The sequence below is a fragment of the Brassica napus genome, unplaced genomic scaffold (genome assembly GCF_020379485.1).
Source record: "Brassica napus cultivar Da-Ae unplaced genomic scaffold, Da-Ae ScsIHWf_1749;HRSCAF=2379, whole genome shotgun sequence".
NCBI classification, from domain to species: Eukaryota; Viridiplantae; Streptophyta; class Magnoliopsida; order Brassicales; family Brassicaceae; genus Brassica; species Brassica napus.
In genome coordinates, this window is record NW_026015168.1 from 17,357 (window position 1) to 40,697 (window position 23,341).

The 23,341-nt window shown below is 45.4% G+C and overlaps 35 non-coding genes across 35 annotated transcripts; all 35 read right to left on the reverse strand.

Moving 5' to 3' along the window:
• Positions 1–569: 569 nt before the first annotated feature.
• On the reverse strand, positions 570–688 carry LOC125598721. The gene has a single exon (XR_007332652.1). It is a non-coding gene; the product is annotated as a 5S ribosomal RNA (ribosomal RNA).
• Positions 689–1,067: 379 nt separating this feature from the next.
• LOC125598752 lies at positions 1,068–1,186 on the reverse strand. The gene has a single exon (XR_007332680.1). It is a non-coding gene; the product is annotated as a 5S ribosomal RNA (ribosomal RNA).
• Positions 1,187–1,565: 379 nt separating this feature from the next.
• On the reverse strand, positions 1,566–1,684 carry LOC125598736. The gene has a single exon (XR_007332667.1). It is a non-coding gene; the product is annotated as a 5S ribosomal RNA (ribosomal RNA).
• Positions 1,685–2,062: 378 nt separating this feature from the next.
• On the reverse strand, positions 2,063–2,181 carry LOC125598753. Its single transcript, XR_007332681.1, has one exon. It is a non-coding gene; the product is annotated as a 5S ribosomal RNA (ribosomal RNA).
• Positions 2,182–2,560: 379 nt separating this feature from the next.
• LOC125598735 lies at positions 2,561–2,679 on the reverse strand. Its single transcript, XR_007332666.1, has one exon. It is a non-coding gene; the product is annotated as a 5S ribosomal RNA (ribosomal RNA).
• Positions 2,680–3,057: 378 nt separating this feature from the next.
• Positions 3,058–3,176, reverse strand: LOC125598732. Its single transcript, XR_007332663.1, has one exon. It is a non-coding gene; the product is annotated as a 5S ribosomal RNA (ribosomal RNA).
• Positions 3,177–9,327: 6,151 nt separating this feature from the next.
• Positions 9,328–9,446, reverse strand: LOC125598734. Its single transcript, XR_007332665.1, has one exon. It is a non-coding gene; the product is annotated as a 5S ribosomal RNA (ribosomal RNA).
• Positions 9,447–9,824: 378 nt separating this feature from the next.
• LOC125598754 lies at positions 9,825–9,943 on the reverse strand. Its single transcript, XR_007332682.1, has one exon. It is a non-coding gene; the product is annotated as a 5S ribosomal RNA (ribosomal RNA).
• A 376-nt stretch (positions 9,944–10,319) lies between these two features.
• Positions 10,320–10,438, reverse strand: LOC125598755. The gene has a single exon (XR_007332683.1). It is a non-coding gene; the product is annotated as a 5S ribosomal RNA (ribosomal RNA).
• Positions 10,439–10,814: 376 nt separating this feature from the next.
• On the reverse strand, positions 10,815–10,933 carry LOC125598756. The gene has a single exon (XR_007332684.1). It is a non-coding gene; the product is annotated as a 5S ribosomal RNA (ribosomal RNA).
• A 377-nt stretch (positions 10,934–11,310) lies between these two features.
• Positions 11,311–11,429, reverse strand: LOC125598757. The gene has a single exon (XR_007332685.1). It is a non-coding gene; the product is annotated as a 5S ribosomal RNA (ribosomal RNA).
• A 377-nt stretch (positions 11,430–11,806) lies between these two features.
• Positions 11,807–11,925, reverse strand: LOC125598737. Its single transcript, XR_007332668.1, has one exon. It is a non-coding gene; the product is annotated as a 5S ribosomal RNA (ribosomal RNA).
• A 375-nt stretch (positions 11,926–12,300) lies between these two features.
• Positions 12,301–12,419, reverse strand: LOC125598758. The gene has a single exon (XR_007332686.1). It is a non-coding gene; the product is annotated as a 5S ribosomal RNA (ribosomal RNA).
• Positions 12,420–12,797: 378 nt separating this feature from the next.
• LOC125598759 lies at positions 12,798–12,916 on the reverse strand. Its single transcript, XR_007332687.1, has one exon. It is a non-coding gene; the product is annotated as a 5S ribosomal RNA (ribosomal RNA).
• Positions 12,917–13,292: 376 nt separating this feature from the next.
• Positions 13,293–13,411, reverse strand: LOC125598760. Its single transcript, XR_007332688.1, has one exon. It is a non-coding gene; the product is annotated as a 5S ribosomal RNA (ribosomal RNA).
• A 377-nt stretch (positions 13,412–13,788) lies between these two features.
• On the reverse strand, positions 13,789–13,907 carry LOC125598762. Its single transcript, XR_007332690.1, has one exon. It is a non-coding gene; the product is annotated as a 5S ribosomal RNA (ribosomal RNA).
• A 376-nt stretch (positions 13,908–14,283) lies between these two features.
• Positions 14,284–14,402, reverse strand: LOC125598763. Its single transcript, XR_007332691.1, has one exon. It is a non-coding gene; the product is annotated as a 5S ribosomal RNA (ribosomal RNA).
• A 374-nt stretch (positions 14,403–14,776) lies between these two features.
• On the reverse strand, positions 14,777–14,895 carry LOC125598730. Its single transcript, XR_007332661.1, has one exon. It is a non-coding gene; the product is annotated as a 5S ribosomal RNA (ribosomal RNA).
• A 375-nt stretch (positions 14,896–15,270) lies between these two features.
• Positions 15,271–15,389, reverse strand: LOC125598764. Its single transcript, XR_007332692.1, has one exon. It is a non-coding gene; the product is annotated as a 5S ribosomal RNA (ribosomal RNA).
• Positions 15,390–15,766: 377 nt separating this feature from the next.
• Positions 15,767–15,885, reverse strand: LOC125598765. Its single transcript, XR_007332693.1, has one exon. It is a non-coding gene; the product is annotated as a 5S ribosomal RNA (ribosomal RNA).
• A 376-nt stretch (positions 15,886–16,261) lies between these two features.
• On the reverse strand, positions 16,262–16,380 carry LOC125598766. Its single transcript, XR_007332694.1, has one exon. It is a non-coding gene; the product is annotated as a 5S ribosomal RNA (ribosomal RNA).
• A 377-nt stretch (positions 16,381–16,757) lies between these two features.
• Positions 16,758–16,876, reverse strand: LOC125598767. The gene has a single exon (XR_007332695.1). It is a non-coding gene; the product is annotated as a 5S ribosomal RNA (ribosomal RNA).
• A 378-nt stretch (positions 16,877–17,254) lies between these two features.
• Positions 17,255–17,373, reverse strand: LOC125598768. The gene has a single exon (XR_007332696.1). It is a non-coding gene; the product is annotated as a 5S ribosomal RNA (ribosomal RNA).
• Positions 17,374–17,751: 378 nt separating this feature from the next.
• Positions 17,752–17,870, reverse strand: LOC125598769. The gene has a single exon (XR_007332697.1). It is a non-coding gene; the product is annotated as a 5S ribosomal RNA (ribosomal RNA).
• A 378-nt stretch (positions 17,871–18,248) lies between these two features.
• Positions 18,249–18,367, reverse strand: LOC125598770. The gene has a single exon (XR_007332698.1). It is a non-coding gene; the product is annotated as a 5S ribosomal RNA (ribosomal RNA).
• Positions 18,368–18,745: 378 nt separating this feature from the next.
• LOC125598771 lies at positions 18,746–18,864 on the reverse strand. The gene has a single exon (XR_007332699.1). It is a non-coding gene; the product is annotated as a 5S ribosomal RNA (ribosomal RNA).
• A 378-nt stretch (positions 18,865–19,242) lies between these two features.
• LOC125598773 lies at positions 19,243–19,361 on the reverse strand. The gene has a single exon (XR_007332701.1). It is a non-coding gene; the product is annotated as a 5S ribosomal RNA (ribosomal RNA).
• Positions 19,362–19,740: 379 nt separating this feature from the next.
• On the reverse strand, positions 19,741–19,859 carry LOC125598774. Its single transcript, XR_007332702.1, has one exon. It is a non-coding gene; the product is annotated as a 5S ribosomal RNA (ribosomal RNA).
• Positions 19,860–20,237: 378 nt separating this feature from the next.
• Positions 20,238–20,356, reverse strand: LOC125598775. The gene has a single exon (XR_007332703.1). It is a non-coding gene; the product is annotated as a 5S ribosomal RNA (ribosomal RNA).
• A 378-nt stretch (positions 20,357–20,734) lies between these two features.
• Positions 20,735–20,853, reverse strand: LOC125598776. Its single transcript, XR_007332704.1, has one exon. It is a non-coding gene; the product is annotated as a 5S ribosomal RNA (ribosomal RNA).
• Positions 20,854–21,231: 378 nt separating this feature from the next.
• Positions 21,232–21,350, reverse strand: LOC125598777. Its single transcript, XR_007332705.1, has one exon. It is a non-coding gene; the product is annotated as a 5S ribosomal RNA (ribosomal RNA).
• Positions 21,351–21,728: 378 nt separating this feature from the next.
• Positions 21,729–21,847, reverse strand: LOC125598778. Its single transcript, XR_007332706.1, has one exon. It is a non-coding gene; the product is annotated as a 5S ribosomal RNA (ribosomal RNA).
• Positions 21,848–22,225: 378 nt separating this feature from the next.
• Positions 22,226–22,344, reverse strand: LOC125598779. The gene has a single exon (XR_007332707.1). It is a non-coding gene; the product is annotated as a 5S ribosomal RNA (ribosomal RNA).
• Positions 22,345–22,721: 377 nt separating this feature from the next.
• Positions 22,722–22,840, reverse strand: LOC125598780. The gene has a single exon (XR_007332708.1). It is a non-coding gene; the product is annotated as a 5S ribosomal RNA (ribosomal RNA).
• Positions 22,841–23,218: 378 nt separating this feature from the next.
• LOC125598781 lies at positions 23,219–23,337 on the reverse strand. The gene has a single exon (XR_007332709.1). It is a non-coding gene; the product is annotated as a 5S ribosomal RNA (ribosomal RNA).
• Positions 23,338–23,341: the final 4 nt, after the last annotated feature.

A 23,341-nucleotide genomic window follows, 5' to 3' on the forward strand; every position in this document is an offset into this window, starting at 1 on the left:
AAGGAGAGTAAAACTCTTTCTTCACATACTCTGGTTACTACACTCTCAGATTCTCTCTCTATTCTCTTGTCTCTCACGACCTCCATTACTCCCTTATACTCTAGCATACTCAGAAACTCTCCCAAACACTTTATACTCTCTTCACTCTCTCATTACTTTCAATTGCTCATCAATCACTCTCTCTGGTTTCATACTGAACCAGAAGCTTATTCTCATCATATTCCTTTTATTTCATCTCAATTCTTTCAGTGGGGCCCACATGATTTTCTGGCCGTTTCTTTTCGAGCCATAAAGTGCGTCGAGGTTAATGGTGTTAAGAAAGCATCAAAAACACCCTGAGAATCCTCTTTCGATCTTTTTTACGTGCCATAACTTTCTGCAGCCCGTTTGAGGGTCAAAACGGCTGAATTTGAACCCGAAAAATTACGCCGTCTAGTCACCGCCCATTGTGGATTCTGGGGCTTTCCGAAATGGTGCTATGGGCAACGTAGTTTCTCACGGTTCAAAAGTTATGAGGTTTTCAAGTTTAAACTCGTTTTAGGAAGAAAAAAAAGTAAAAAAAATAAAAAGGAGTGCAACACGAGGACTTCCCGGGAGGTCACCAATCCTAGTACTACTCTCGCCCAAGCACGCTTCACTGCGGAGTTCTGATGGGATCCGGTGCGTAAGTGCTGGTATGATCGCACCCGTCAGTACATCACTCTCGTTTCTATATATCCTTTTCGCGGCCAACCCAAATGCAAGGCCGTGGGGCCCACATGATTTTCTGCCCGTTTTGTTTCGAGCGAAAAAGTGCGTCGAGGTTAATGGTGTTAAGAAAGCATCAAAAACACCCTGAGAATCTGCTTTCGATCTTTTTTACGTGCCATAACTTTCTGCAGCCCATTTGAGGGTCAAAACGGCTGAATTTGAGCCCGAAAAATTGCGCCGTCTATTCACCGCCCATTATGGATTCTGGGGCTTTCCGAAATGGTGCTATGGGCGACGTAGTTCCTCACGGTTCAAAAGTTATGAGGTTTTCAAGTTTAGACTCTATTTAGGCTGAAAAAAAAATAAAAAAATAAAAAGGAGTGCAACACGAGGACTTCCCGGGAGGTCACCAATCCTAGTACTACTCTCGCCCAAGCACGCTTCACTGCGGAGTTCTGATGGGATCCGGTGCATTAGTGCTGGTATGATCGCACCCATCAGTACATCACTCTCGTTTCTATATATCCTTTTCTCGGCCAATCCAAGTGTAAGGCCGTGGGGCCTACGTGATTTTCTTGCCGTTTTGTTTCGAGTGAAAAAGTGCGTCGAGGTTAATGGTGTTAAGAAAGCATCAAAAACACCCTGAGAATCCGTTTTCAATCTTTTTTACGTCCCTTAACTTTCCACAGCCCGTTTGAGGGTCAAAACGGCTGAATTTGAGCCCGAAAAATTGTGCCGTCTATTCATCGCCCATTGTGGTTTCTAGGGCTTTCTGAAATGGTTCTATGGGCGACATAGTTCCTCACGGTTCAAAAGTTATGAGGTTTTCAAGTTTAGACTCGTTTTAAGATGAAAAAAAAATAAAAAAATAAAAATTAGTGCAACACGAGGACTTCCCGGGAGGTCACCAATCCTAGTACTACTCTCGCCCAAGCACGCTTCACTGCGGAGTTCTGATGGGATCCGGTGAATTAGTGCTGGTATGATCGCACCCGTCAGTACATCACTCTCGTTTCTATATATACTTTTCTCGGCCAATCCAAGTGCAAGGCCGTGGGGCCCACATGATTTTCTGGCCGTTTCTTTTCGAGCCATAAAGTGTGTCGAGGTTAATGGTGTTAAGAAAGCATCAAAAACACCCTGAGAATCCGCTTTCGATCTTTTTTACGTGCCATAACTTTCTACCGCCCGTTTGAGGGTCAAAACGGCTGAATTTGAACCCGAAAAATTACGCCGTCTAGTCACCGCCCATTGTGGATTCTGGGGCTTTCCGAATGGTGCTATGGGCGACGTAGTTCTTCACGGTTCAAAAGTTATGAGGTTTTCAAGTTTAGACTCGTTTTAGGAAGAAAAAAAAGTAAAAAAATAAAAAGGAGTGCAACACGAGGACTTCCCGGGAGGTCACCAATCCTAGTACTACTCTCGCCCAAGCACGCTTCACTGCGGAGTTCTGATGGGATCCGGTGCATTAGTGCTGGTATGATCGCACCCGTCAGTACATCACTCTCGTTTCTATATATCCTTTTCGCGGCCAATCCAAGTGCAAGGCCGTGGGGCCCACATGATTTTCTGGCCGTTTTGTTTCGAGCGAAAAAGTGCGTCGAGGTTAATGGTGTTAAGAAAGCATCAAAAGCACCCTGAGAGTCCGCTTTCGATCTATTTTACGTGCCATAACTTTCTGCAGCCCGTTTGAGGGTGAAAACGGCTGAATTTGAGCCCAAAAAATTACGCCGTCTAATCACCGCCCGTTATGGATTCTGGGGCTTTCCGAAATGGTGCTATGGGCGACGTAGTTCCTCACGGTTCAAAAGTTATGAGGTTTTCAAGTTTGGACTCGTTTTAGGCTGAAAAAAAAATAAAAAAATAAAATGGAGTGCAACACGAGGACTTCCCGGGAGGTCACCAATCCTAGTACTACTCTCGCCCAAGCACGCTTCACTGCGGAGTTCTGATGGTATCCGGTGCATTAGTGCTGGTATGATCGCACCCGTCAGTACATCACTCTCGTTTCTATATATCCTTTTCGCGGCCAATCCAAGTGCAAGGCCGTGAGGCCCACATGATTTTCTGGCCGTTTTGTTTCGAGCGAAAAAGTGCGTCGAGGTTAATGGTGTTAAGAAAGCATCAAAACACCCTGAGAATCCGCTTTCGATCTTTTTTATGTTCCATAACTTTCTGCAGCCCGTTTGAGGGTCAAAACGGCTGAATTTGAGCCCGAAAATTTACGCCGTCTAATCACCGCCCATCGTGGATTCTGGGGCTTTCCGAAATGGTGCTATGGGCGACGTAGTTCCTCACGGTTCAAAAGTTATGAGGGTTTCAAGTTTGGACTCGTTTTAGGCTGAAAAAAAAATAAAAAAATAAAAAGGAGTGCAACACGAGGACTTCCCGGGAGGTCACCAATCCTAGTACTACTCTCGCCCAAGCACGCTTCACTGGGGAGTTCTGATGGGATCCGGTGCATTAGTGCTGGTATGATCGCACCCGTCAGCACATCACTCTCGTTTCTATTGTGAGTTTTAATGATTTATGAGATGGTTATGTGTATAGATTAAGGAGATTAAGTTAGAACCATAAGAATAAGAAAGAGAGAGATTGTTGCAAAGTGAGAGAGTAAGAAGGAGGAATCTCTTATTCCCTTACTTGATTAATTTCTCAGACATGTTACATAAATAGATACAACAGTTTCTAATGAGACAATAGGAATTAATAAACAAATGGAGACAGCATGGGATCAAGTCACTCTCAACTGAGCCATGAAAGTGACATCTCCTCTTTCTCTTACATCCTTAGCTTAACATGTGACTTTGGCTTGTCTTTGAGCTCCAACAGATCCATCCACTTGCTCCCACTTGTTTAAACTATTCCATACCTTATGGAGACTGATGGTGAGACATTTAAAAACGCCCACACCCTTGCTTGCCTTCCAAGACACACTTGTTTCGGATTAGGGCAAACTGTATGGCTTGATTCAAATTGCTGTTTCCCTCTTGTTTCCATAGTTCTGATTCATGCCTTTACTCTTGATCTTTATTGCTTCATCTCAACACTCCCCCTCAAGCTTGACAATAGGAATTGGCCAAGCTTGGAAACCATGAAGCATTCCCTCATTAAAACCTTTAGCTTGGAAAAACCTCATGGGATAAAAACCAAGCCAAGGAAAAAGAGTAGAACACTTCATGGCTAAGAGGATCAGTGTGATGAAAGATCTACGAGTCCTAACTTGGAATGTATGAACTCGCAAACCTTGGTGCTTGCAGCCTTGGTGAAGATGTCAGCTAGTTGATCCTCACTTCTTGTGTAACAAGGTAAGATGATCCTTTGTTCCACTGCTTGCCTAACTTTATGACAGTCCACCTCAATGTGTTTAGTCCTCTCATGGAACACACTGTTGGAAGCTATGTGTATTGCAGCTTGATTATCACAATGCATGGTGATTGGAGTTGATGTCTCTATACCCAAGTCTTGAAGTAGGTTTCTGATCCAGATCAACTCACTAGTGAGCTTCCTCATTGCCCTATATTCAGCTTCAGCAGTTGAGCATGACACTATCTTCTGTTTCTTGCTCTTCCAAGTGACAAGATTGCCTCCAATAAATGTAAAATAGCCTGTGGTGGATCTCCTATCCACTCTGTCTCCTGCCCAATCAGCATCACAATACCCAACTATCTCTGTACTTTTGTTGCATCCCATCCACACTCCTTGCCCTGGCGCCTCTCTTAGGTATCTTAGGATCCTTTCAACCATGTTCCAATGGTGTATCTTGGGAGCTTGCATATGCTGGCTTACTTAGTTAACTGCAAAGCATACATCAGGCCTGGTGATGGTGAGGTATATCAGCTTTCCCACCATTCTCCTATAGTGTTTAACATCAGCATAGGGCTTGTCTTCAATCTCCCCCTCACGCAGCACCTTATACCCATCTTCTAGTGGAGTCTTGGCTGCTCTTCCTCCTAGATCACCTGCCTCATTCAGAAGATCAAGTGTGTACTTCCTTTGGGATAAGAATAGCCCATCCTTGGATCGGCACATCTCAATCCCTAGAAAGTACTTTAACTCTCCCAAGTCTTTGATATCAAAAGATAATTTAACGAAAGCTTTAGTTAGGAGTATACCTTCTTTGTCACTCCCGGTGATGATGATATCATCAACATATACTAAGATCACAACAATCCCTTGCTTGCTGGTGAGTGTAAAGAGAGTATGATCTGCCTCAGATTTCACAAAGCCCCTTCCATTGAGTGTGGTGCTGAGCTTGTGGTACCATGCCCTAGGTGATTGTTTTAGTCCGTAGATAGCCTTCTTGAGTCTAAGAACATTTCCAGGCTTTACTAGGTGTTCTAGGCCAGGAGGTGGCCTCATATAGACTTCATCTTCTAGTTCTCCTTGTAGGAAAGCATTCTTCACATCCATTTGCCATAGATCCCACTCTAAGTTGACAGCCAAAGATAGGATTATCCTTATGGTGTGAAGTTTAGCAACTGGTGCAAAGGTATCTAGGTAATCCTCTCCATATGTTTGAGTGAAGCCCCTTGCTACTAGTCTTGTCTTGCGCCTTTCTACTGTCCCATCAGCATTGTACTTGATGGTGAAGATCCAGCGGCTTGTTACAGCTCTCTTGCCTTTAGGTAGTTCAGCTTCATACCATGTATCATTGATGATCATGGCATTAGTCTCACTGCCCACTGATTCTTTCCATTCGTCATGCTCCATAGCTTCCTCATAAGACCTTGGAATGTATTCCTGATCCAACTCTCCAATAAACACCACATGTTCTTGGGGATAATGAGCTAGAGAGCACACTCCTTGTATAGGATGGGCCACAGCTTGAGCATTGAAGTAGACCCTGTTGTTCTTCCAGTTTAGATCAACCGGCTTTCTGATCCTAGAACTTCTTCTTAGAACCGGCTGCTGTGAACTACTTTCCTCAGTTCCTATTTGATCACTATTAGGCTGAGGCTGGCTTGCAATCACTACTGGCTCCTCTTGAGTAGTGTGATGATCCTGCTCCTCTTCTGTATGATGCTCAGCTTGATCATGACTTGCTGAATCCTCCTGATTATGTTCAGCTTGATTGTCCCCCTCAGGATCAAGGTGAGGAATCTCAATCACATCAGTATCAACTTCAGTAGATGGAGTGGACTGGTGGGGACTCGCCTCAGGTGTACTGGCGCCTTTCTCTTGGTGTATACTGATCCCAAGTCTTTCCATTACTCTCCTTAGATTGTTGGCTCTATCCGAGGCTGATTGGGACAGATTCTCTAACTCTTCCCAACTCTTTCCATCATAGTAGCCTCTGGATTCCACAAATTTCACATCTCTTGAGACTAAGACCCTCCTGGTCTCTGGTACATAACACTTATAGCCTTTCTGGTGAGGAGAGTACCCAATAAATATTGCCTTTGTGCTCTTGGCTGACAGCTTATCTCTTTGTTCTCCTGGTATCAAAACAAAGCAAAGACACCCAAACACACGCATATGTTCTATAGATGATTTGTTTTTGTTAAGTACCTCATAAGGGGATTGATCTTGAAGGACTTTTGTGGGGATCCTATTGATTAGATAGCAAGCTGTTAAAACTGCATCTCCCCAAAATCGCTTGGGCACACTTGTGTGAAACATCATGCTCCTTGCCACCTCCATGAGATGTCTATTCTTTCTCTCAGCTACACCATTTTGTTGTGGAGTATATGGACAGCTAGTTTGGTGGATCATCCCATGTTTGGCTAAGTGTTGTTTGAAAGCATTGCTTGTGTATTCTCCTCCATTATCTGATCTCAAAATCTTAATCTTGGCATTAAAGTGGTTAGATACATGGGTTTGAAAATTTATGAAAGCTTCTAAGACCCTATCTTTAGATTGTAATAATGTGATCCATGTATACTTTGATTTCTCATCTATAAAGGTCACAAAATACTTATGATGTTCTCTAGATATGCATGGAGCAGTCCATACATCAGAGTGGATTAAGTCAAAGCAATGTTCATAAATAGTACTTGATCTAGAGAACACACTCTTGCAATGTTTGCCTAGAATACAAGCCTCACAATCACTTTTAAAGGAAATACTTGGAATCATGATGTTCAAAGCACGAGAATGGGGATGTCCTAATCTAGCATGCCATAATACATCTTTAGGTAAAGTAGAAATAGAATTTAGAGCATAAGATAAATCAGCTGATAGCTTAGTGTCTTCAAGTAAGTACAAGTCTCCCTTGGTTACACCTTTGCCAAGCAACCTACTAGTTTCAATATCCTGAAAGTAGACATCATTAGGAGTGAAAGTAACACTACAATTCAAGTCATTAGTAGCTCTTTTAATTGATAACAAGTTTGAGGTAAAACTAGGCATATAGAAAGCTTTAGAATCTTTATCAAATAGCCTAAGATCACCTACACCTTTGATTGGTACTTTCTCTCCATTAGCTATCATAACATTTCCTAGGGCAGGAACAATGTTTTTAATTAAGCTAAGATCACTAATCATGTGGTGACTTGCCCCTGAATCTATAACTAAAGATTTTGTAATTTTAGGTTCAGTTAAAGCATTCAGCAAGATACCACAAGTGGAGGCATGTAAAGAGGTACCAAGTGTGTTACCAGAGTTATCCTTGAGGAGTTTGATGAGAGCCTCAATGTCAGAACGTCTGATGACTTCATCTTGATTGTTCCTCAAGGTAAGGTTGGCACTGGAAGCTAGAGCCTTGCCTTCACCACCTGCTGGAGCAGAGCGCATGGTAGCTGGAGTAGATGGCTCTCCCATGTCACCAGAGAAGTTGGCTCTTGCATCATTGTAGTTGGTTCTGAACTTTTGTGGCTTGAGGTGAGGATGGAGGATCCAGCACTTGTCCTTTCCATGGCCTTTCTTCTTGCAATGATCACAGATCCACACCTTCTTGTCTTCAGTCTTGTAGGTGCCTTTATTTGCAAGTCCTTCAGCTTGGTTTGCTAGTACCAAGTCTTGCTTGCCTCCAAAGAGCCCCACTGATCCTTGTTCTTTCTGAATCCTAGCACAAACTTCTTCAAGGGATGGGAGTTCCTTGTCTCTTAAGATATGCTTGATTAGATCATTGTATCCAGGGTTGAGAGTAGAGAGTAGTGCAAACACCTTGTCTTGTTCTCTCCTTTCATTCAACACATCTGGATCAATAGTTGCTGGCCTTAACATCTCTAGCTCAGCCCACAGAGATCTGAACTTCCCAAAATGTTTATCAAAGTCATTGTCCTCTTGACTGAGAGTATTGATAGCCCTCTTGACTTCAAACACCCTACTGATGTTGGACTGGTTTCCATACACCTTCTTGAGTGTATCCCATAGGTCTTTTGAAGTTTCACAGTAGCCATAAGCTTCCTGGAGTGAAGCATCAAGGCTGGACTGAAGAATAGACAGTACCATGAGATCCTCTTGATTCTTTTTCTTGTCGCCAGCCTCACTAACCACCACTTCTCTACCATCCTCTCCTAGGATTGTTTTCTTTGGGTTCTTGCCTTCTTCAACTATATCCCAGAAGCCTCTGCCTCCAAGAGCTGTCTTAGCAAGCCTTGCCCACAACAGATAGTTAGCTCCCTTAAGAGTAACCGGAATCACAACCATTTTTGAATTTTCTCCAGAATCCATCAAGAACAACTCAAGAACAGTTCAAGAATGATGAGAGAAAATAAAAGGATTTGTGAAAAAGAAATAATCAGAGTGAAAGATTTGCGGAAGTAATAGGTTTCAAGAGCTTAAATGCTCTGATACCATGTGAGTTTTAATGATTTATGAGATGGTTATGTGTATAGATTAAGGAGATTAAGTTAGAACCATAAGAATAAGAAAGAGAGAGATTGTTGCAAAGTGAGAGAGTAAGAAGGAGGAATCTCTTATTCCCTTACTTGATTAATTTCTCAGACATGTTACATAAATAGATACAACAGTTTCTAATGAGACAATAGGAATTAATAAACAAATGGAGACAGCATGGGATCAAGTCACTCTCAACTGAGCCATGAAAGTGACATCTCCTCTTTCTCTTACATCCTTAGCTTAACATGTGACTTTGGCTTGTCTTTGAGCTCCAACAGATCCATCCACTTGCTCCCACTTGTTTAAACTATTCCATACCTTATGGAGACTGATGGTGAGACATTTAAAAACGCCCACACCCTTGCTTGCCTTCCAAGACACACTTGTTTCGGATTAGGGCAAACTGTATGGCTTGATTCAAATTGCTGTTTCCCTCTTGTTTCCATAGTTCTGATTCATGCCTTTACTCTTGATCTTTATTGCTTCATCTCAACATCTATATATCATTTTTGCGGCCAATCCAAGTGCAAGGCCGTGGGGCCCACATGATTTTCTGGCCGTATTGTTTCGAGCGAAAAAGTGCGTCGAGGTTAATGGTGTTAAGAAAGCATCAAAAACACCCTGAGAATCCGCTTTCGATCTTTTTACGTGCCATAACTTTCTGCTGCCCGTTTTTGAGGGTCAAAACGGCTGAATTTGAGCCCGAAAAATTACGCCGTCTAATCACCACCCATTGCGGATTCTGGGGCTTTCCGAAATGGTGCTATGGGGACGTAGTTCCTCACGGTTCAAAAGTTATGAGGTTTTCAAGTTTGGACTCGTTTTAGGCTGAAAAAAGTAAAAAAATAAAAAGGAGTGCAACACGAGGACTTCCCGGGAGGTCACCAATACTAGTACTACTCTCGCCCAAACACGCTTCACTGCGGAGTTCTGATGGGATCCGGTGCATTAGTGCTGGTATGATCGCACCCGTCAGTACATCACTCTCGTTTCTATATATCCTTTTCTCGGCCAATCCAAGTGCAAGGCCGTGGGGCCCACATGATTTTCTGATCGTTTCTTTTCGAGCCAAAAGTGCGTCGAGGTTAATGGTGTTAAGACAGCATCAAAAACACCCTGAGAGTCCGCTTTCGATCTTTTTTACGTGCCATTACTTTCTGCAGCCCGTTTGAGGGTCAAAACGACTGAATTTGAACCCGACAAATTACGCCGTCTAGTCACCGCCAATTGTGGATTCTGGGGCTTTCCGAAATGGTGCTATGGGCGACGTAGTTCCTCACGGTTCAAAAGTTATGAGGTTTTCAAGTTTAGACTCGTTTTAGGAAGAAAACAAAGTAAAAAAATAAAAAGGAGTGCAACACGAGGACTTCCCGGGAGGTCACCAATCCTAGTACTACTCTCGCCCAAGCACGCTTCACTGCGGAGTTCTGATGGGATCCGGTGCATTAGTGCTGGTATGATCGCACCCGTCAGTACATCACTCTCGTTTCTATATATCCTTTTCGCGGCCAATCCAAGTGCAAGGCCGTGGGGCCCACATGATTTTCTGGCCGTTTTGTTTCGAGCGAAAAAGTGCGTCGAGGTTAATGGTGTTAAGAAAGCATCAAAACACCCTGAGAATCCGCTTTCGATCTTTTTTACGTGCCTTAACTTTCCGCAGCCCGTTTGAGGGTCAAAACGGCTTAATTTGAGCCCAAAAAATTACGCCGTCTATTCATCGCCCATCGTGGATTCTGGGGCTTTCCGAAATGGTGCTATGGGCGACGTAGTTCCTCACGGTTCAAAAGTTATGAGGTTTTCAAGTTTAGACTCGTTTTAGGCTGAAAAAAAATAAAAAATAAAAAGGAGTGCAACACGAGGACTTCCCGGGAGGTCACCAATCCTAGTACTACTCTCGCCCAAGCACGCTTCACTGCGGAGTTCTGATGGGATCCGGTGCATTAGTGCTGGTATGATCGCACCCGTCAGTACATCACTCTCGTTTCTATATATCCTTTTCTCGGCCAATCCAAGTGCAAGGCCGTGGGGCCCACATGATTTTCTGGCCGTTTTGTTTCGAGTGAAAAAGTGCGTCGAGGTTAATGGTGTTAAGAAAGCATCAAAACACCCTGAGAATCCGCTTTCGATCTTTTTTATGTCCCATAACTTTCTGCAGCCCGTTTGAGGGTCAAAACGGCTTAATTTGAGCCCAAAAAATTACGCCGTCAATACATCGCCCATCGTGGATTCTGGGGCTTTCCGAAATGGTGCTATGGGCGACGTAGTTCCTCACGGTTCAAAAGTTATGAGGTTTTCAAGTTTGGACTCGTTTTAGGCTGAAAAAAAATAAAAAAATAAAAGGAGTGCAACACGAGGACTTCCCGGGAGGTCACCAATCCTAGTACTACTCTCGCCCAAGCACGCTTCACTGCGGAGTTCTGATGGGATCCGGTGCATTAGTGCTGGTATGATCGCACCCGTCAGTACATCACTCTCGTTTCTATATATCCTTTTCGCGGCCAATCCAAGTGCAAGGCCGTGGGGCCCACATGATTTTCTGGCCGTTTTGTTTCGAGCGAAAAAGTGCGTCGAGGTTAATGGTGTTAAGAAAGCATCAAAACACCCTGAGAATCCGCTTTCGATCTTTTTTATGTGCCATAACTTTCTGCAGCCCGTTTGAGGGTCAAAACGGCTGAATTTGAGCCCGAAAATTTACGCCGTCTAATCACCACCCATCGTGGATTCTGGGGCTTTCCGAAATGGTGCTATGGGCGACGTAGTTCCTCACGGTTCAAAAGTTATGAGGTTTTCAAGTTTGGACTCGTTTTAGGCTGAAAAAAAATAAAAAAATAAAAAGGAGTGCAACACGAGGACTTCCCGGGAGGTCACCAATCCTAGTACTACTCTCGCCCAAGCACGCTTCACTGCGGAGTTCTGATGGGATCCGGTGCATTAGTGCTGGTATGATCGCACCCGTCAGTACATCACTCTCGTTTCTATATATCCTTTTGCGGCCAATCCAAGTGCAAGGCCGTGGGGCCCACATGATTTTCTTGCCGTTTTGTTTCGAGCGAAAAAGTGCGTCGAGATTAATGGTGTTAAGAAAGCATCAAAACACCCTGAGAATCCGCTTTCGATCTTTTTTATGTTCCATAACTTTCTGCAGCCCGTTTGAGGGTCAAAACGGCTTAATTTGAGCCCAAAAAATTACGCCGTCTATTCACCGCCCATCGTGGATTCTGGGGCTTTCCAAAATGGTGCTATGGGCGACGTAGTTCCTCACGGTTCAAAAGTTATGTGGTTTTCAAGTTTGGACTCGTTTTAGGCTGAAAAAAAAATAAAAAAATAAAAAGGAGTGCAACACGAGGACTTCCCGGGAGGTCACCAATCCTAGTACTACTCTCGCCCAAGAATGCTTGACTGCGGAGTTCTGATGGGATCCGGTGCATTAGTGCTGGTATGATCGCACCCGTCAGTACATCACTCTCGTTTCTATATATCCTTTTCGCGGCAATCCAAGTGCAAGGCCGTGGGGCCCACATGATTTTCTGGCCGTTTTGTTTCGAGCGAAAAAGTGCGTCGAGGTTAATGGTGTTAAGAAAGCATCAAAACACCCTGAGAATCCGCTTTCGATCTTTTTTACGTGCCATAACTTTCTGCAGCCCGTTTGAGGGTCAAAACGGCTGAATTTGAGCCCGAAAATTTACGCCGTCTATCACCGCCCATCGTGGATTCTGGGGCTTTCCGAAATGGTGCTATGGGCGACGTAGTTCCTCACGGTTCAAAAGTTATGAGGTTTCAAGTTTGGACTCGTTTTAGGCTGAAAAAAAAATAAAAAAATAAAAAGGAGTGCAACACGAGGACTTCCCGGGAGGTCACCAATCCTAGTACTACTCTCGCCCAAGCACGCTTCACTGCGGAGTTCTGATGGGATCCGGTGCATTAGTGCTGGTATGATCGCACCCGTCAGTACATCACTCTCGTTTCTATATATCATTTTTGCGGCCAATCCAAGTGCAAGGCCGTGGGGCCCACATGATTTTCTTGCCGTTTTGTTTCGAGCGAAAAAGTGCGTCGAGGTTAATGGTGTTAAGAAAGCATCAAAACACCCTGAGAATCCGCTTTCGATCTTTTTTACGTGCCTTAACTTTCTGCAGCCCGTTTGAGGGTCAAAACGGCTTAATTTGAGCCCAAAAAATTACGCCGTCTATTCATCGCCCATCGTGGATTCTGGGGCTTTCCGAAATGGTGCTATGGGCGACGTAGTTCCTCACGGTTCAAAAGTTATGAGGGTTTCAAGTTTGGACTCGTTTTAGGCTGAAAAAAAAATAAAAAAATAAAAAGGAGTGCAACACGAGGACTTCCCGGGAGGTCACCAATCCTAGTACTACTCTCGCCCAAGCACGCTTCACTGCGGAGTTCTGATGGGATCCGGTGCATTAGTGCTGGTATGATCGCACCCGTCAGTACATCACTCTCGTTTCTATATATCATTTTTGCGGCCAATCCAAGTGCAAGGCCGTGGGGCCCACATGATTTTCTGGCCGTTTTGTTTCGAGCGAAAAAGTGCGTCGAGGTTAATGGTGTTAAGAAAGCATCAAAACACCCTGAGAATCCGCTTTCGATCTTTTTTATGTGCCATAACTTTCTGCAGCCCGTTTGAGGGTCAAAACGGCTGAATTTGAGCCCGAAAATTTACGCCGTCTAATCACCGCCCATCGTGGATTCTGGGGCTTTCCGAAATGGTGCTATGGGCGACGTAGTTCCTCACGGTTCAAAAGTTATGAGGTTTTCAAGTTTGGACTCGTTTTAGGCTGAAAAAAAATAAAAAATAAAAAGGAGTGCAACACGAGGACTTCCCGGGAGGTCACCAATCCTAGTACTACTCTCGCCCAAGCACGCTTCACTGCGGAGTTCTGATGGGATCCGGTGCATTAGTGCTGGTATGATCGCACCCGTCAGTACATCACTCTCGTTTCTATATATCCTTTTCGCGTCCATCCAAGTGCAAGGCCGTGGGGCCCACATGATTTTCTGGCCGTTTTGTTTCGAGCGAAAAAGTGCGTCGAGGTTAATGGTGTTAAGAAAGCATCAAAAACACCCTGAGAATCCGCTTTCGATCTTTTTTACGTGCCATAACTTTCTGCAGCCCGTTTGAGGGTCAAAACGGCTGAATTTGAGCCCGAAAAATTACGCCGTCTAATTACCGCCCATCGTGGTATCTGGGGCTTTCCGAAATGGTTCTATGGGCGACGTAGTTCCTCACGGTTCAAAAGTTATGAGGTTTTCAAGTTTGGACTCGTTTTAGGCTGAAAAAAAAATAAAAAAAAAAAAGGAGTGCAACACGAGGACTTCCCGGGAGGTCACCAATCCTAGTACTACTCTCGCCCAAGCACGCTTCACTGCGGAGTTCTGATGGGATCCGGTGCATTAGTGCTGGTATGATCGCACCCGTCAGTACATCACTCTCGTTTCTATATATCATTTTTGCGGCCAATCCAAGTGCAAGGCCGTGGGGCCCACATGATTTTCTTGCCGTTTTGTTTCGAGCGAAAAAGTGCGTCGAGGTTAATGGTGTTAAGAAAGCATCAAAACACCCTGAGAATCCGCTTTCGATCTTTTTTACGTGCCTTAACTTTCTGCAGCCCGTTTGAGGGTCAAAACGGCTGAATTTGAGCCCAAAAAATTACGCCGTCTATTCATCGCCCATCGTGGATTCTGGGGCTTTCCGAAATGGTGCTATGGGCGACGTAGTTCCTCACGGTTCAAAAGTTATGAGGTTTTCAAGTTTGGACTCGTTTTAGGCTGAAAAAAAATAAAAAATAAAAAGGAGTGCAACACGAGGACTTCCCGGGAGGTCACCAATCCTAGTACTACTCTCGCCCAAGCACGCTTCACTGCGGAGTTCTGATGGGATCCGGTGCATTAGTGCTGGTATGATCGCACCCGTCAGTACATCACTCTCGTTTCTATATATCCTTTTTCGGCCAATCCAAGTGCAAGGCCGTGGGGCCCACATGATTTTCTGGCCGTTTTGTTTCGAGCGAAAAAGTGCGTCGAGGTTAATGGTGTTAAGAAAGCATCAAAAACACCCTGAGAATCCGCTTTCGATCTTTTTTACGTGCCATAACTTTCTGCAGCCCGTTTGAGGGTCAAAACGGCTGAATTTGAGCCCGAAAATTACGCCGTCTAATCACCGCCCATCGTGGATTCTGGGGCTTTCCGAAATGGTGCTATGGGAGACGTAGTTCCTCAGGGTTCAAAAGTTATGAGGTTTTCAAGTTTGGACTCGTTTTAGGCTGAAAAAAATAAAAAATAAAAAGGAGTGCAACACAAGGACTTCCCGGGAGATCACCAATCCTAGTACTACTCTCGCCCAAGCACGCTTCACTGCGGAGTTCTGATGGGATCCGGTGCATTAGTGCTGGTATGATCGCACCCGTCAGTACATCACTCTCGTTTCTATATATCCTTTTCGCGGCCAATCCAAGTGCAAGGCCGTGGGGCCCACATGATTTTCTGGCCGTTTTGTTTCGAGCGAAAAAGTGCGTCGAGGTTAATGGTGTTAAGAAAGCATCAAAAACACCCTGAGAATCCGCTTTCGATCTTTTTTACGTGCCATAACTTTCTGCAGCCCGTTTGAGGGTCAAAACGGCTGAATTTGAGCCCGAAAAATTACGCCGTCTATCACCGCCCATTATGGATTCTGGGGCTTTCCGAAATGGTGCTATGGGCGACGTAGTTCCTCACGGTTCAAAAGTTATGAGGTTTTCAAGTTTGGACTCGTTTTAGGCTGAAAAAAAATAAAAAAAAAAAGGAGTGCAACACGAGGACTTCCCGGGAGGTCACCAATCCTAGTACTACTCTCGCCCAAGCACGCTTCACTGCGGAGTTCTGATGGGATCCGGTGCATTAGTGCTGGTATGATCGCACCCGTCAGTACATCACTCTCGTTTCTATATATCCTTTTCTCGGCCAATCCAAGTGCAAGGCCGTGGGGCCCACATGATTTTCTTGCCGTTTTGTTTCGAGCGAAAAAGTGCGTCGAGGTTAATGGTGTTAAGAAAGCATCAAAACACCCTGAGAATCCGCTTTCGATCTTTTTTACGTGCCTTAACTTTCTGCAGCCCGTTTGAGGGTCAAAACGGCTGAATTTGAGCCCAAAAAATTACGCCGTCTATTCACCGCCCATCGTGGATTCTGGGGCTTTCCGAAATGGTGCTATGGGCGACGTAGTTCCTCACGGTTCAAAAGTTATGAGGTTTTCAAGTTTGGACTCGTTTTAGGCTGAAAAAAAATAAAAAAATAAAAAGGAGTGCAACACGAGGACTTCCCGGGAGGTCACCAATCCTAGTACTACTCTCGCCCAAGCACGCTTCACTGCGGAGTTCTGATGGGATCCGGTGCATTAGTGCTGGTATGATCGCACCCGTCAGTACATCACTCTCGTTTCTATATATCCTTTTCGCGGCCAATCCAAGTGCAAGGCCGTGGGGCCCACATGATTTTCTGGCCGTTTTGTTTCGAGCGAAAAAGTGCGTCGAGGTTAATGGTGTTAAGAAAGCATCAAAACACCCTGAGAATCCGCTTTCGATCTTTTTTATGTGCCATAACTTTCTGCAGCCCGTTTGAGGGTCAAAACGGCTGAATTTGAGCCCGAAAATTTACGCCGTCTAATCACCGCCCATCGTGGATTCTGGGGCTTTCCGAAATGGTGCTATGGGCGACGTAGTTCCTCACGGTTCAAAAGTTATGAGGTTTTCAAGTTTGGACTCGTTTTAGGCTGAAAAAAAATAAAAAATAAAAAGGAGTGCAACACGAGGACTTCCCGGGAGGTCACCAATCCTAGTACTACTCTCGCCCAAGCACGCTTCACTGCGGAGTTCTGATGGGATCCGGTGCATTAGTGCTGGTATGATCGCACCCGTCAGTACATCACTCTCGTTTCTATATATCCTTTTCTCGGCCAATCCAAGTGCAAGGCCGTGGGGCCCACATGATTTTCTGGCCGTTTTGTTTCGAGCGAAAAAGTGCGTCGAGGTTAATGGTGTTAAGAAAGCATCAAAAACACCCTGAGAATCCGCTTTCGATCTTTTTTACGTGCCATAACTTTCTGCAGCCCGTTTGAGGGTCAAAACGGCTGAATTTGAGCCCGAAAATTACGCCGTCTATTCACCGCCCATCGTGGATTCTGGGGCTTTCCGAAATGGTGCTATGGGCGACGTAGTTCCTCACGGTTCAAAAGTTATGAGGTTTTCAAGTTTGGACTCGTTTTAGGCTGAAAAAAAATAAAAAAATAAAAAGGAGTGCAACACGAGGACTTCCCGGGAGGTCACCAATCCTAGTACTACTCTCGCCCAAGCACGCTTCACTGCGGAGTTCTGATGGGATCCGGTGCATTAGTGCTGGTATGATCGCACCCGTCAGTACATCACTCTCGTTTCTATATATCCTTTTCTCGGCCAATCCAAGTGCAAGGCCGTGGGGCCCACATGATTTTCTGGCCGTTTTGTTTCGAGCGAAAAAGTGCGTCGAGGTTAATGGTGTTAAGAAAGCATCAAAAACACCCTGAGAATCCGCTTTCGATCTTTTTTACGTGCCATAACTTTCTGCAGCCCGTTTGAGGGTCAAAACGGCTGAATTTGAGCCCGAAAAATTACGCCGTCTATTCACCGCCCATCGTGGATTCTGGGGCTTTCCGAAATGGTGCTATGGGCGACGTAGTTCCTCACGGTTCAAAAGTTATGAGGTTTTCAAGTTTGGACTCGTTTTAGGCTGAAAAAAAATAAAAAAATAAAAAGGAGTGCAACACGAGGACTTCCCGGGAGGTCACCAATCCTAGTACTACTCTCGCCCAAGCACGCTTCACTGCGGAGTTCTGATGGGATCCGGTGCATTAGTGCTGGTATGATCGCACCCGTCAGTACATCACTCTCGTTTCTATATATCCTTTTCTCGGCCAATCCAAGTGCAAGGCCGTGGGGCCCACATGATTTTCTGGCCGTTTTGTTTCGAGCGAAAAAGTGCGTCGAGGTTAATGGTGTTAAGAAAGCATCAAAAACACCCTGAGAATCCGCTTTCGATCTTTTTTACGTGCCTTAACTTTCTGCAGCCCGTTTCAGGGTCAAAACGGCTGAATTTGAGCCCAAAAATTGCGCCGTCTATTCAACGCCCATTATGGATTCTGGGGCTTTCCGAAATGGTGCTATGGGCGACGTAGTTCCTCACGGTTCAAAAGTTATGAGGTTTTCAAGTTTGGACTCGTTTTAGGCTGAAAAAAAAATAAAAAAATAAAAAGGAGTGCAACACGAGGACTTCCCGGGAGGTCACCAATCCTAGTACTACTCTCGCCCAAGCACGCTTCACTGCGGAGTTCTGATGGGATCCGGTGCATTAGTGCTGGTATGATCGCACCCGTCAGTACATCACTCTCGTTTCTATATATCCTTTTCTCGGCCAATCCAAGTGCAAGGCCGTGGGGCCCACATGATTTTCTGGCCGTTTTGTTTCGAGCGAAAAAGTGCGTCGAGGTTAATGGTGTTAAGAAAGCATCAAAAACACCCTGAGAATCCGCTTTCGATCTTTTTTACGTGCCATAACTTTCTGCAGCCCGTTTGAGGGTCAAAACGGCTGAATTTGAGCCCGAAAATTTACGCCGTCTAATCACCGCCCATCGTGGATTCTGGGGCTTTCCGAAATGGTGCTATGGGCGACGTAGTTCCTCACGGTTCAAAAGTTATGAGGTTTTCAAGTTTGGACTCGTTTTAGGCTGAAAAAAAATAAAAAAATAAAAAGGAGTGCAACACGAGGACTTCCCGGGAGGTCACCAATCCTAGTACTACTCTCGCCCAAGCACGCTTCACTGCGGAGTTCTGATGGGATCCGGTGCATTAGTGCTGGTATGATCGCACCCGTCAGTACATCACTCTCGTTTCTATATATCCTTTTCTCGGCCAATCCAAGTGCAAGGCCGTGGGGCCCACATGATTTTCTGGCCGTTTTGTTTCGAGCGAAAAAGTGCGTCGAGGTTAATGGTGTTAAGAAAGCATCAAAAACACCCTGAGAATCCGCTTTCGATCTTTTTTACGTGCCATAACTTTCTGCAGCCCGTTTGAGGGTCAAAACGGCTGAATTTGAGCCCGAAAAATTACGCCGTCTATTCACCGCCCATCGTGGATTCTGGGGCTTTCCGAAATGGTGCTATGGGCGACGTAGTTCCTCACGGTTCAAAAGTTATGAGGTTTTCAAGTTTGGACTCGTTTTAGGCTGAAAAAAAATAAAAAAATAAAAAGGAGTGCAACACGAGGACTTCCCGGGAGGTCACCAATCCTAGTACTACTCTCGCCCAAGCACGCTTCACTGCGGAGTTCTGATGGGATCCGGTGCATTAGTGCTGGTATGATCGCACCCGTCAGTACATCACTCTCGTTTCTATATATCCTTTTCTCGGCCAATCCAAGTGCAAGGCCGTGGGGCCCACATGATTTTCTGGCAGTTTTATTTAGAGCGAAAAAGTGCGTCGAGGTTAATGGTGTTAAGAAAGCATCAAAAACACCCTGAGAATCCGCTTTCGATCTTTTTTACGTGCCATAACTTTCTGCAGCCCGTTTGAGGGTCAAAACGGCTGAATTTGAGCCCGAAAAATTACGCCGTCTATTCACCGCCCATCGTGGATTCTGGGGCTTTCCGAAATGGTGCTATGGGCGACGTAGTTCCTCACGGTTCAAAAGTTATGAGGTTTTCAAGTTTGGACTCGTTTTAGGCTGAAAAAAAATAAAAAAATAAAAAGGAGTGCAACACGAGGACTTCCCGGGAGGTCACCAATCCTAGTACTACTCTCGCCCAAGCACGCTTCACTGCGGAGTTCTGATGGGATCCGGTGCATTAGTGCTGGTATGATCGCACCCGTCAGTACATCACTCTCGTTTCTATATATCCTTTTCTCGGCCAATCCAAGTGCAAGGCCGTGGGGCCCACATGATTTTCTGGCCGTTTTGTTTCGAGCGAAAAAGTGCGTCGAGGTTAATGGTGTTAAGAAAGCATCAAAAACACCCTGAGAATCCGCTTTCGATCTTTTTTACGTGCCATAACTTTCTGCAGCCCGTTTGAGGGTCAAAACGGCTGAATTTGAGCCCGAAAAATTACGCCGTCTATTCACCGCCCATCGTGGATTCTGGGGCTTTCCGAAATGGTGCTATGGGCGACGTAGTTCCTCACGGTTCAAAAGTTATGAGGTTTTCAAGTTTGGACTCGTTTTAGGCTGAAAAAAAAATAAAAAAATAAAAAGGAGTGCAACACGAGGACTTCCCGGGAGGTCACCAATCCTAGTACTACTCTCGCCCAAGCACGCTTCACTGCGGAGTTCTGATGGGATCCGGTGCATTAGTGCTGGTATGATCGCACCCGTCAGTACATCACTCTCGTTTCTATATATCCTTTTCGCGGCCAATCCAAGTGCAAGGCCGTGGGGCCCACATGATTTTCTGGCCGTTTTGTTTCGAGCGAAAAAGTGCGTCGAGGTTAATGGTGTTAAGAAAGCATCAAAAACACCCTGAGAATCCGCTTTCGATCTTTTTTACGTGCCATAACTTTCTGCAGCCCGTTTGAGGGTCAAAACGGCTGAATTTGAGCCCGAAAAATTACGCCGTCTATTCACCGCCCATCGTGGATTCTGGGGCTTTCCGAAATGGTGCTATGGGCGACGTAGTTCCTCACGGTTCAAAAGTTATGAGGTTTTCAAGTTTGGACTCGTTTTAGGCTGAAAAAAAATAAAAAAATAAAAAGGAGTGCAACACGAGGACTTCCCGGGAGGTCACCAATCCTAGTACTACTCTCGCCCAAGCACGCTTCACTGCGGAGTTCTGATGGGATCCGGTGCATTAGTGCTGGTATGATCGCACCCGTCAGTACATCACTCTCGTTTCTATATATCCTTTTCTCGGCCAATCCAAGTGCAAGGCCGTGGGGCCCACATGATTTTCTGGCCGTTTTGTTTCGAGCGAAAAAGTGCGTCGAGGTTAATGGTGTTAAGAAAGCATCAAAAACACCCTGAGAATCCGCTTTCGATCTTTTTTACGTGCCATAACTTTCTGCAGCCCGTTTGAGGGTCAAAACGGCTGAATTTGAGCCCGAAAAATTACGCCGTCTATTCACCGCCCATCGTGGATTCTGGGGCTTTCCGAAATGGTGCTATGGGCGACGTAGTTCCTCACGGTTCAAAAGTTATGAGGTTTTCAAGTTTGGACTCGTTTTAGGCTGAAAAAAAATAAAAAAATAAAAAGGAGTGCAACACGAGGACTTCCCGGGAGGTCACCAATCCTAGTACTACTCTCGCCCAAGCACGCTTCACTGCGGAGTTCTGATGGGATCCGGTGCATTAGTGCTGGTATGATCGCACCCGTCAGTACATCACTCTCGTTTCTATATATCCTTTTCTCGGCCAATCCAAGTGCAAGGCCGTGGGGCCCACATGATTTTCTGGCCGTTTTGTTTCGAGCGAAAAAGTGCGTCGAGGTTAATGGTGTTAAGAAAGCATCAAAAACACCCTGAGAATCCGCTTTCGATCTTTTTTACGTGCCATAACTTTCTGCAGCCCGTTTGAGGGTCAAAACGGCTGAATTTGAGCCCGAAAAATTACGCCGTCTATTCACCGCCCATCGTGGATTCTGGGGCTTTCCGAAATGGTGCTATGGGCGACGTAGTTCCTCACGGTTCAAAAGTTATGAGGTTTTCAAGTTTGGACTCGTTTTAGGCTGAAAAAAAATAAAAAAATAAAAAGGAGTGCAACACGAGGACTTCCCGGGAGGTCACCAATCCTAGTACTACTCTCGCCCAAGCACGCTTCACTGCGGAGTTCTGATGGGATCCGGTGCATTAGTGCTGGTATGATCGCACCCGTCAGTACATCACTCTCGTTTCTATATATCCTTTTCTCGGCCAATCCAAGTGCAAGGCCGTGGGGCCCACATGATTTTCTGGCCGTTTTGTTTCGAGCGAAAAAGTGCGTCGAGGTTAATGGTGTTAAGAAAGCATCAAAAACACCCTGAGAATCCGCTTTCGATCTTTTTTACGTGCCATAACTTTCTGCAGCCCGTTTGAGGGTCAAAACGGCTGAATTTGAGCCCGAAAAATTACGCCGTCTATTCACCGCCCATCGTGGATTCTGGGGCTTTCCGAAATGGTGCTATGGGCGACGTAGTTCCTCACGGTTCAAAAGTTATGAGGTTTTCAAGTTTGGACTCGTTTTAGGCTGAAAAAAAATAAAAAAATAAAAAGGAGTGCAACACGAGGACTTCCCGGGAGGTCACCAATCCTAGTACTACTCTCGCCCAAGCACGCTTCACTGCGGAGTTCTGATGGGATCCGGTGCATTAGTGCTGGTATGATCGCACCCGTCAGTACATCACTCTCGTTTCTATATATCCTTTTCTCGGCCAATCCAAGTGCAAGGCCGTGGGGCCCACATGATTTTCTGGCCGTTTTGTTTCGAGCGAAAAAGTGCGTCGAGGTTAATGGTGTTAAGAAAGCATCAAAAACACCCTGAGAATCCGCTTTCGATCTTTTTTACGTGCCATAACTTTCTGCAGCCCGTTTGAGGGTCAAAACGGCTGAATTTGAGCCCGAAAATTTACGCCGTCTAATCACCGCCCATCGTGGATTCTGGGGCTTTCCGAAATGGTGCTATGGGCGACGTAGTTCCTCACGGTTCAAAAGTTATGAGGTTTTCAAGTTTGGACTCGTTTTAGGCTGAAAAAAAATAAAAAAATAAAAAGGAGTGCAACACGAGGACTTCCCGGGAGGTCACCAATCCTAGTACTACTCTCGCCCAAGCACGCTTCACTGCGGAGTTCTGATGGGATCCGGTGCATTAGTGCTGGTATGATCGCACCCGTCAGTACATCACTCTCGTTTCTATATATCCTTTTCGCGGCCAATCCAAGTGCAAGGCCGTGGGGCCCACATGATTTTCTGGCCGTTTTGTTTCGAGCGAAAAAGTGCGTCGAGGTTAATGGTGTTAAGAAAGCATCAAAAACACCCTGAGAATCCGCTTTCGATCTTTTTTACGTGCCATAACTTTCTGCAGCCCGTTTGAGGGTCAAAACGGCTGAATTTGAGCCCGAAAAATTACGCCGTCTATTCACCGCCCATCGTGGATTCTGGGGCTTTCCGAAATGGTGCTATGGGCGACGTAGTTCCTCACGGTTCAAAAGTTATGAGGTTTTCAAGTTTGGACTCGTTTTAGGCTGAAAAAAAATAAAAAATAAAAAGGAGTGCAACACGAGGACTTCCCGGGAGGTCACCAATCCTAGTACTACTCTCGCCCAAGCACGCTTCACTGCGGAGTTCTGATGGGATCCGGTGCATTAGTGCTGGTATGATCGCACCCGTCAGTACATCACTCTCGTTTCTATATATCCTTTTCTCGGCCAATCCAAGTGCAAGGCCGTGGGGCCCACATGATTTTCTGGCCGTTTTGTTTCGAGCGAAAAAGTGCGTCGAGGTTAATGGTGTTAAGAAAGCATCAAAAACACCCTGAGAATCCGCTTTCGATCTTTTTTACGTGCCTTAACTTTCTGCAGCCCGTTTGAGGGTCAAAACGGCTGAATTTGAGCCCGAAAAATTACGCCGTCTATTCACCGCCCATCGTGGATTCTGGGGCTTTCCGAAATGGTGCTATGGGCGACGTAGTTCCTCACGGTTCAAAAGTTATGAGGTTTTCAAGTTTGGACTCGTTTTAGGCTGAAAAAAAATAAAAAAATAAAAAGGAGTGCAACACGAGGACTTCCCGGGAGGTCACCAATCCTAGTACTACTCTCGCCCAAGCACGCTTCACTGCGGAGTTCTGATGGGATCCGGTGCATTAGTGCTGGTATGATCGCACCCGTCA